Source organism: Cupressus sempervirens, chromosome 6 (genome assembly GCF_028749045.1).
Source record: "Cupressus sempervirens isolate cs-2001-9-10 chromosome 6, ASM2874904v1, whole genome shotgun sequence".
NCBI lineage: Eukaryota > Viridiplantae > Streptophyta > Pinopsida > Cupressales > Cupressaceae > Cupressus > Cupressus sempervirens.
The window spans coordinates 71,221,478-71,233,090 of NC_143123.1; positions in this window are offsets into that span (position 1 = coordinate 71,221,478).

The following is an 11,613-nucleotide window of genomic DNA, read 5'->3' on the forward strand; positions in this document are numbered from 1 at the left end:
TCCCCTTTTCAAATAATTAAAAATAATAATCTTTGCTAAGGCAGGCAGGCCCAAAAAGGTGAAGTTTCAGCAAAGGGGGATAATATTTGGAAGCAAATGGACTAATAAATGAAAATTATTATTAAAATATGTTTCATTAACCCCTCTTGGACGTGAGTTAGGGTTATGCCCTCTTTTAAGGGGTTTGGAGGCATTTTGGGCTCATTCTAGAACTTGATTTTTGCTCATTTCTTTGTTATTCTTCAGAGGCTGCCAAACCTATGGAGAAGGAGACCCAAGAACGGGAGTTTGCAGGTTTCTAGGGAGACCCAAGAACGGGAGTTTGCAAGTTTCCAGGAAGGCTAAGGATGAGAGTTTGAAGCCATTCCATGTGCATGCTCATACAGAGTTTGCCTTTGTGCTGAACAGTGCAGATTTGTGGGTTTTCGGGTGTGTTTTTGGGTATGAGTTTGGTGTTTTCAGTTGAGTATTTCATATCAGTTTGGGTTGCTGCTGTATTTCAGACTTTAATATGTTAAAATAGAGCTAAATATATGTATTGGGACATGATTAAACTTCTAAGATAGATTATTAGTATTTTTGTGGTGTTTCTGGGCATTTTTGTGTTAATTTCGGGAGCCCGATGAGCATAGTTTTTGTCCTACATTTGTGAGCTATTGTGTAAAGGCTACACAGATCTAGAAATGTCATTTTGTAGGTTGTTATGCTGCTGAAATTTCTGTAAAAAGTCCATTTTCAGATTTATTAATAATTTGTGAAGTTGTGAAGTTTTTTGGCACTATTTCGGACATACCCAATTTGGGTTTATTTGAGAAATTGGTGGATCTTTGTAATATTGGTTGTTTGGTTTTAAAAATCTGATTTGAGGCTTGAAATATCATGTAAAATCAGAAAAGGGACATTTCAGTGGTATCAGAGCTATGAACTTGCTAGCCTGAGGGTTTGTAGAAGTTTGCATGTCAGTTTTGACAACTACCCAGATCTTGCATGTCATAATTTATGGTTGCATGTTGCTTCTAATCAGATGCATGTAAAAATCTATGGTTGCATGCTACTTCTAATCATTTGCATGTTAGTTCTTGGTGAATTTGGTGGTTGCATGTTGCTTCTAATCAGCTGCATGTCGAAATCTATGGTTGCATGCTACTTCTAATCAATTGCATGTTGGTTCTTGGTGTTTGAAGAAGTTATAACCTATTGGGGTTACACTCTACTTTATCTAGAATGGACAGGTATAGTACAGAGTCTCAGAGGACACGATCTTGGACAATTGATATCCAGAGTCAGAACAGTAGAAAGGATGGTTATTTAGACATTCGAGATAAACTTAAGAAAATAAGCCATGACATGTCTGAACAGTTGGTTGAGCACCATCGTATAATGAATGAGATGTTGTCCGACCCAGCTAAGGTGGATAAGTTGACTGGATTTCTATTTGGCAGATTTTCTCACAGGGCAGATGACAGAATTACCAAAAACTTGCATGAGGATTTTGAGAAACTAGCTTATAGCTAGGCAAAGGTCTCAGATTCTACTCTGCCACAGGAGGTAGTGGGTTTAGATGATGATTATGAGGATGTTGTTGTGCATGATGGTGAGATACCTGGTAGAGATGAGTAGACATTGAGCATTCATGACTTTGCTGAGAAAGAGTACCAAGCACAGTTAGATGCTTCATCACATGAGGTTGAGGCAGATAGTACTCCAGATGATTTTTCCAGCCAGCTGAAGGTGAACAAAGATAGTATTGTGACTTCATTGTCTCATCATGATAGTATGTGGGATATGATAGAGGATCACATTCAGATGATTCAGTTACAGGGTAGACATAAGGGAGTTCAGGCAAAGTCTCCTTGTGTTGACTTAGAAGTAATTAGGGAAGGAATGGGAACGATGAAGTTGAGTTATTTACATCTTCTATCAGATCGTGACCATCTTCTTAGCATTGTAGGAGACTATTCAGATGCCTTGAGGAGGAAGGAGGAGGAAGTTGACAGGCTTTCTCACGAGCTTGAGGACACTCGAGCTTCTTTGGTGAATACTCCATTGGCATTACAAGACTAGGAGAGACATGGGGATAAGCATGGCATGGAATTGAGTTTAGTTTCATCTTGCACTCCTAATACTCAGCTTTCTACGAATGGTAGATCATATGTGGACATTGATAATGTTGCGAGTTCATCTTGCATTCACATCCAGGATATAGGGATAATGTCAGACAGGTATGTGGAATTAGTTGGTATTGGTCATATTACTCAGGTGAGGATTTTGCTTGAGTTACCAGCTGATTATAGTTTATGGATATGGACTCAAGATTGTTATATTGGCATTTGGGATTCAGTTGACTGGAAATCTTTAACACTTTTTGGTACCAATGATTGTTTGGGTGCTATCATGGATTTGATTAGCAGATTGCACAGTGTTGTCTTTTCTTGTGCCAAGAGTTTATCCGATGTTGGTATTAGTTTTTATACACTGGTGTTGGGCTTTGTTCATATATCCAGTCGACCATACTTGCTGGAATGTGTTGATGATATTTCATATTTGGCAGTGTGTACAGATGAGTCCCAGGATCATATTGACATTGATGAAATCCAGGAGGGTGCAGTGGGTAGTTTTGAAGACTTAGTTTCCTTGGGTACAGAGGAGTTGGACAGCAGTGCTAATGTTTTTGATACTCTGTATGTTGATATGAGCTTTAGATTTGATTCACAGGATATGGATTGTAATACTCTAGAGACTAGTGACTTTGAGGATACTCCTTTAGGCAGTGCATCAGAGGAGGTTTGTAGGAGACAGTCAAGCCAGTGCCATCATGTGTCTAATCAGTTGAGAGTTAGTGACCAAGACATTGCTATCACTTGCCAGCATTTTGATGCTACTCGTTAGTTGTTAGTAGTTTATGGATGGGGTTCTCCTACTAGTGATGAGCAGGAAGGCAGATATCTTTCCTTGACAGAGTTCCACTCTTTATGGGAGGCTATTCGGATTTTGAGACAGAATTATATGCAGTTGGTAGCCGACAGAGATTATCTTATGGAGTGGGGCAGTATAGCATATGATGCATTGTTGGCCAAGGAAGATGAGGTGAGTGAGCTTACTGAGTAGCTTGAGGTGACTTCTGAGATTCTTGAGAGTACACAGTTGGCTTTCAAGGAGTCATAGTTTCATTTGGCTAAGGTGACCATGGAGTTAGAGCGACTACAGTCTTTACCTGATTTTATGCAGTCACAAGCTGTGGTGTTTGGTGATCCGAGGATGTCCATGGCCGAGATTTTCAGAGACAGTGGAGATGGGGATGCATCCATCCTTGATACTAACATTGGCATATCAGGTTCATTCCCACTAGAGTCAGGTTCAATTGAGTTGGGTGTTGTAGCAGATTGTTGTATGCCTGACATGGTGGTGGCCTCTAGTACTAATGGCACAGAGACTAGAGATGTATCAAAGATCATGTGTGATGTTGGTGAGTCAGCAGTTGGCATGGTTCCTACTAGTAATACTACTCCCTTGGTGATATCTTCAGAGGTAGTAGTTAGTTCCAACATGGTTGATGATCAATTGCAGTTAGTTTCATCTGGATTACAGTCTGAGCCACTGATTGAGATTGGCGCATTCTATTGGCATTACACTATGAGGTACGCTCATCAATTTACCTTTGATGAACATGTTGATGAGATGATGATACAAAGATGTACTTTGGTTCCTAGTGCTTGTCATCAGTTATGGGATAGTTTGACGCCTCGGGATGAGAGTTGTGATGGGCATGACATGGTGATAGGTTTTGCAGTTGACAGCTTGATAATACATGACTTAGAGTAGGAGTTTGGTAGTGATGCTTCAGCAATTGTTGTTACTGATTCTACTCCTTTGGCTATGACATCTCCTAGCTTAGCTGGTAGTCAGTCATAGTGGGCTATATCACTTGTTCATGGAAAATTTGGTTTGGGGTCCATTTCTTACTCTTTATCTTGTAATGTCTTTTCACCATCAGCAGTGCATGGGAGTTATGGTTATGAGATAGTGGCCGGTGATTTGTAGAGTTGTGTTGACTGCAGGAGTTGTACCGTGTGTGGATTCTCCATACTTGGTACAATTTCATTCGAGAGCATTCACCATTGTTGCAGAGTTGGATTGTACATTCCATATAGGCCAGTGGGATGCGTTGATGGTATTTACTATGTTGGTAGTTTGATTTGTCCACTTTACTTAGGTTTTGATGTTCTAAGAGTTTATGTCTCATGGGTTTCTAACTGTGGCAGTGATGATTTTGGAGTTTGGTTGAGCTGTAATTGTCAGTTTGATTATGGATTCCGCTTGATCATATTGCAAAGGATATTGCAAGAGCTTGTGTTAATTGGCAGTAGTATAGTTCATGACTATATTTGGGATCCAGGTGGATTGATTGGTTTATTGTTCATCCATTGCTTGAGGACAAGCAATATTTGGGAGGGGAGGACTTTTCATGTCCCCTTTTCAAATAATTAAAAATAATAATCTTTGCTAAGGCAGGCAGGCCCAAAAAGGTTAAGTTTCAGCAAAGGGGGATAATCTTTGGAAGCGAATGGACTAATAAATGAAAATTATTATTAAAATATGTTTCATTAACCCCTCTTGGACATGATTTAGGGTTATGCCCTCTTTTAAGGGGTTTGGAGGCATTTTGGGCTCATTCCAGAACTTGATTTTTGCTCATTTCTTTGTTATTCTTCAGAGGCTGCCAAACCTGTGGAGAAGGAGACCCAAGAACAGGAGTTTGCAGGTTTCCAGGGAGACCCAAGAACGGGAGTTTGAAGGTTTCTAGGAAGGCTAAGGATGGGAGTTTGAAGCCATTCCATGTGCATGCTCATACAGAGTTTTCCTTTGTGCTGAACAGTGCAGATTTGTGAGTTTTCGAGTGTGTTTTTGGGTATGAGTTTGGTGTTTTCAGTTGAGTATTTCATATCAGTTTGGGTTGCTGCTGTATTTCAGACTTTAAGATGTTAAAATAGAGCTGAATATATGTATTGGGACATGATTAAACTTCTAAGATAGATTATTAGTATTTTTGTGGTGTTTTCGGGCATTTTTGTGTTAATTTCGAGAGCCCGACGAGCATAGTTTTTGTCCTACATTTGTGAGCTATTGTGTAAAGGCTATACAGATCTAAAAATTTCATTTTGTACGCTGTTAGGCTGCTGAAATTTCTGTAAAAATGTCCATTTTCAGATTTATTAATAATTTGTGAAGTTGTGAAGTTTTTTGGCACTATTTCGGACATACCCGATTTGGGTTTATTTGAGAAATTGGTGGATCTTTGTAATATCGGTTGTTTGGTTTTAAAAATCTGATTTGAGGCTTGAAATATCATGTAAAATCAGAAAAGGGACATTTCACTATAGCCCTTGTTTCATTTGAGAAGCACAATTTGTATATTGACCCTGAGCCACACACTATGTAAACATGTATATGCATAATGTATATACTGCCTACTTGTTCTGCCATTCTCTAGTATTACTACTTAAAAACCTCTAGAAGTAATCAACAATCAAAAATTACAAATAAAAAATGATAATACTAACATCAAACAACATGATTTTTCAAAAGAAGATACAAAGCTTTCTTTGTTGTCTAGAAGGATGACCATGTTGTCCATGCCCAAAATTATGCCTTCCTCTCATGCAATTACCCCATGCTTATCTAGGCTTAACAAAAGATTATGTAGAAATATTATGTGTATCCCTTGAAAACACAAAAATCTATGCAAAACTATTTTGCATACCCCTTGAAACAACAATTATTTTTTCAAAAAATCCATCAATTATGTCCTAAGAGGACTATAACCCTTTCTACATTTGAGTAGCACAATTTGTGGCACCAATCTCTTCAAGATGACTTCCTTTCAGCACTAAGTTGTAACATAAATGCAATCCCCTGGCCCAACTAATAGTGATTTCACTTGAAGAAATCATATAATCACAAGTTGAGATAGTTGTCATCTTTATTGTCTTTAGATATAACTATCCTGATCTCATTATGAATTCTAAAAACTAAAAGGAATTAGCATCTTTTAGTTCCATCTATTATCAAAATGTAATAGCCACTAAATTTGATCCTAAGTATAAGATACAATCTAAGTAAACAAGTATGTGGTGGTTCAAATTCATAACAAACTCATGTCATTGTATTGATTATATAATGCTAAGTTTATATCTCTCTAAATAGAAATAAAAAAATAACTACATATTTTGAAAAATATCAAATAAACATGATAAATTGATGTAGCCCATTCTACATGTTAATATAATGATAAGTTTACATCTCTATACAGTAATGTAATCAATACTTATTGACTCTGAACAAGATTTGATAACAACAATAAAATTAATGCAACCCATTCTACATAAATATTATTGCACTATAAAGGTAATGAAAAAAAGGCCCAAGCTAATCTACACCAATAATAGCATTGTGCAAACTGACATGAACAAAATTTAATACTTAATTCTTGACATGAAGGGATCACTCTTTAGGAAAAAGGTAAATTTTGTAAAAAATAATAACTCAACAAGATCCACATTTATAATAGTAGTGTACATAAAGGTAAAGGAAAGGAAGTATACATACTATAAGAAGAAGAATGATTGCAATATTGACTAGCACAATCAGTGCATAACAAAGGGCAACCAGAGAAAATATAAGGTCTGGAAAGGAATGGTTGGAAATGGCTTCTAAGAGGGGGCTTAGAAAAGGCTTTTTGGCCTCCATCCCACCCCTCATCTCTATTGTGGCAGCTGAAACGTAAAGAGAAATTGATCCTATGGATGTCCTAATTTACACACAATGCAAAAACAAAATAAACCCTCTACATGGATGTGGTAATTTTTTCATAGGGAATAACATGAAAGTAGTCACTAGGATTTACCCATAACAGATTTGTAGAAGTTTTGATGTAATTTTTGGCACATATTTGTTGTCTTCTAAAATAGAGTGCCCTAGCAATCCTTGGAATGCCACAAGAGTCCATAATAACATAATTAATAATCATTTCCTTTAGTAATGGATGATATAAAGAAGTGATTGAAGCTTGATAAAAATCCATGCTTCTTAGAAAAAGGATCTCCATTTAAAGGGGTGTATCTCTCAACTTCGATATAGAACCACAAAAAGAAAGACATTTTCGTGCCTTGCACACACACCCAATTTGAAATAGGGACTTCCTTCCTTCCTTTGTATTTTCTTTCTGGTGTGTTTCTTTTCCTTTTGGCTTACCATTTCTAGCTATACCATTTGGGTGCTTTTTCTAGAGAGCTTTTAAGTTTTTATTCTTTTGGCTTAAGAAAGGTTATGTTATTGCTCAAGAAAAGATTTTCTATAGTCAATGAAACAAGAAAAAGATGAGCATTACATTCTCTAGGAGTTGTACATTCTCTGGATGGGCAAGTTCCAATGAAGCAAGATTTTCTTGCTACCTTGTTACCATTGGTGTGCATTCCTACTATACTTTTGTTGTCCTATGGAATTTATAAATGGTAGGTCAATGTGCCTAGTCTTTTATCTTCAGATGTGTTATTTTTGTTTAGATAGTAGACTTTATGTACAAGCCAGTCAAACTCTGCAAGAAGGATGATAGCTAGAAACTTTCACGTGAGGTTAACATGTTTGTTGGTATGGGCATGTTTCTTTTACTAGTTGCAACAACAATAATAATAGATGTTATTAATCCATGGATGGTGAGTGATTTTGGTTTATAATTCTAAATTAAAATATTATTATCTTCTTGAATTTGAAAGAATGACACTGTTCTATTTTATGTTTTGAGTTTATATTTCTTATTGATGGTTTAGGTTGGAGTTGCTTGCAATTTGTATATGGTATTAGGTATGGTCTATCTCTCATGCATTTTCACTATCATGTAAAATATCTGTTTGGTAAAAGAAGAGAGGGATTTGTCAATATTTAATTTTATTTGAAAGTTAGGTATAGAAAGAAATGACAATTTACTGAAAAAAAATGCGATAATATCAAAATAATTGCATTTCAGATTTTACCAAGAGTAATGTTTCCTGTATGATTTTCTATTTTAGTGTAACTTGGTTTTCTAACAGTCCTTGCAAAAATTGATTCACATCAAAATGTCACAGTAGCTAGTCTTCACTTTAACAACTTCTCTTTATTAGTGTGTTTCATTTTTGCACCTAGTAAGTCATTGTCTTAGGTTCTAACACACATGTTTCTTAAATTTACTTAGGAACTTCATAGGAATATTTATAGTGGCATTATAACATTATCAATTTTCCACATTTGGTGGATATATCACTTTACCTCTTTTCCAACTTTTGTGGACGTTTTGCATAGACACCTCTCCACATTGGAAGGTAGTCCACCTTTAGTGGATGTGTCGTACAAACATCTTTTGACTTTGAACATTGATCCACTTTCAATGGACATGTGACTCATTCACTCACTTTCCACCTTATGTAGATGATAAGTTCTCACTTTAAGTATCATGTCATAAGATTAGTACATTTATCATAGTCTTATCTCTTATGTTCTCACCTTGGTTTATTTAACCAATAGTCTCTTCTATAATATCATTCCATTTTATTCAATGAAGTGAATTCAGTTAGTTCAATTCAATCCAATTGATTCTAATGTATTTTTGATATGAATATAGTTTATTCTTATCATATTACATCTCTTGTTCTTGTAATTTCCATTGGGCCTCTTGATCTTGGGTGGCTATCTCCATAGCCAAATCTTACACATTCAAGTTGCAATAATTTTTCTATTTGAAAATATCAACCATTTTGATTAAATTTTCTCTTGGGCACACATTTATTGCAATGAATTGTATTGCACTTATATGCTAATACGAATAAGATTTGCCTCCTTTGTAATATCATCCAGGCTCATTCAAAAAAGTGACCTTAGTTTAATTCAATCTAGTTGATTCTAATGCATTCTTGATAGGAATACAATTTATACATGTCATATTATTTCTCTCTTGTTATTGTACTTTCCATTAGCCCTCTTGATCTTGGGTGGCTATCTCAATAGTCAACTCTTACACATTCAAATTGCAATAAAATTCCTGTATGCAAGCATTAATGTTTTGGTTAGATTTTCTCTTGGGAACACATTTATTGCAATGAATTGTATTGCACAGCCATGCCACTGCAAATAAGATTTTTTGTTGGCACTATTCATTATGATGCATGTTCATCTATAGAGTTGTAGTTTTGGAGGCTCAAGTTGGTGGATAGATAAATTGGCCATAGAGGTCTTGAGTAGAGCTTAGATTGAATTACTAAAATGCTAAGAGTCCTTGTTAATATTTCTAAAGACTTTGGTTGTGCAATTATTTTAATTTGTACTTTCAGTGCAACATAAAATGAACATGTGAGGATGAACATCTCTTAAATTTTGAAGGGGGGGCTCCCCATATCAAAGATAGAACAAAATTTAAGAACCTAAGGACATAAATTCTACCTGTCTACATTATATACAAGTAGAGGACTTTTGAATATTCATAGCAAACAAATTAAAGAGATTACCATATTTTTATTCTCATTAAGGGGAAAAGGCACATCAGCTTTTCTACTCAATGCAATAGATTTTTATGCACTTTTCCTTAATGAAACAAATTATAGAAGCCAATGAATGTTCACCCTTTTTGGTTGAAAATAGAGCTCAACAAAGTTATGAGTATAAATGCAGGGATTGAATTGGTTTGACAAAGTTGAACAAAAGAAGCACAATTCAATAAAAAATGAATTGAGTACAAAGGCAAATCACCAGGTTTGCAGAAACATGCATTACAACTCTTACAAATTGTTAAATTCTATGTTACCAAGTACAACATTAAGGAATTGTACCCCATACCACATATATCTAGGTATGGGTTCGTGCACAAGTATTCCTAGGCATGCCCAAGTGAGCCCAAACATGTTGAGCAACAAAAAATAACAAAAATAGATTTTTTTGACTTTTTTTGCACCCAAAAACTTTCAAATGCCTATAAAAGTATCATTTCACTCAATACAAAGGTTGTTGGTTTTTTCTCACATTTAACATCTTCTTCAACTTATCATTTCTACCTTCCAAACCCATTAGGGTCTCCACTCCCAATCCTCCTCTAGTTAGTGGGATCTCTTGTCACATAAGAATTTTGATTAGGATGATGGGTCTGGGAGTATGGTCATTACCATATGGAGTGCTACTCATAGGTGGACTGGCATTTGTGAATGTGGTGTCCCTTTCTAAATAATCTTGGAATCTTGAAATAATGATCTCAAATCTCAATCACAATAGAATTATTTATTAGTCACTTATAGTTAGTCCTTATGTTTTTTATAATGAATTTATATGGGAATAATATTCTTTTTGAAATATGCCTACTTCCTTCTCAAATCAACTAACTTGTATTTAATAGTGTCTTATAGTTCTTTGAATATGTTTGAAATTCTCATCTACTCCCAACATGTATTTAAAGGATGTATGGATTTGATGTAATCATCTAAATCTATGTCCTATATATTGATTCTTATACCCTTGTGTGTATGCCAACTATATTAGTCAATGTGAAGGGATCTTGCAAATCAATTTGGTAATATGTCAGAGATTCAACACTCTTTATGCAATATTTAATAATGTTCCTAATTTTTGGCACTGCTATGAATAGTTTTGTTCTAGCTATGGTTGATAGAATACCTCCTTTATTTGGTGTTTGTGTGATCTCCAATTGTGAATATTCATCTTAATATAATTGCTAGATATATTGGAATGTCTATAATCTAATCCTATACAAGTTTTGTGCCTTATCTTCTTCTTTTTCCTTGTCAACAGTTGACTTTGATTGCTATTGATTTATTTTCTTTTAGTTTTGTCATGATTTCTCCTCTTGTCTGAACATATCTTGGAATCTCTGACATTTTTCTATACTTCTTCCTTGTGTAAATATGCAACAATTAAAGTCAAATGGCTAATTGTTTAAATAGGCAGATCTAATGAATAAAAGGGGACCAAGGTCTAATCTCATATCCTCTCCAAAATGATTTTGAGAAGCTTTATATCTAGTCAAGATGGAATGATGATTCATGTCGCATATTGATAAGTAGAAGATATTTTCCACAGCAACTTGAATTGTGATATTTCTATCACAATTTAACTCATGAAGCACAGGTCAATGAGTTTGACTCAAAAAAAATTACACAATTAAATTTTGATCATGATATCAAAATGTCTCATATTACTAATTGCATGGCTACTTAGATTATTAACATTTATTACCTAAGGGTAATCATACTAATTCATACGATTTAGTTCTTGTGTGTATCAATATTTTGTTGTGCATTTTTAATGGTAATTTTACTAGTTAGCAATTTGTATGATGCCCCTTGCTAGAATTATCATGTAGCAATGATTATTCAAAGGGATATCTGTTATATTATTAATTATGTGTCTCACTAGGAAATTGATAAGGAGATGTCCAATGTAGACGACTGGTTCAACAAAGACAATCTTAACCCTTATTTCAATGTTCATGTCCCATTATCTCAGAATCATTTTTGTCGGTCTTTTCTCTTTATGCGATGTTGCCTAGCCAATTGGATCATCTAAATCACTAAGCGA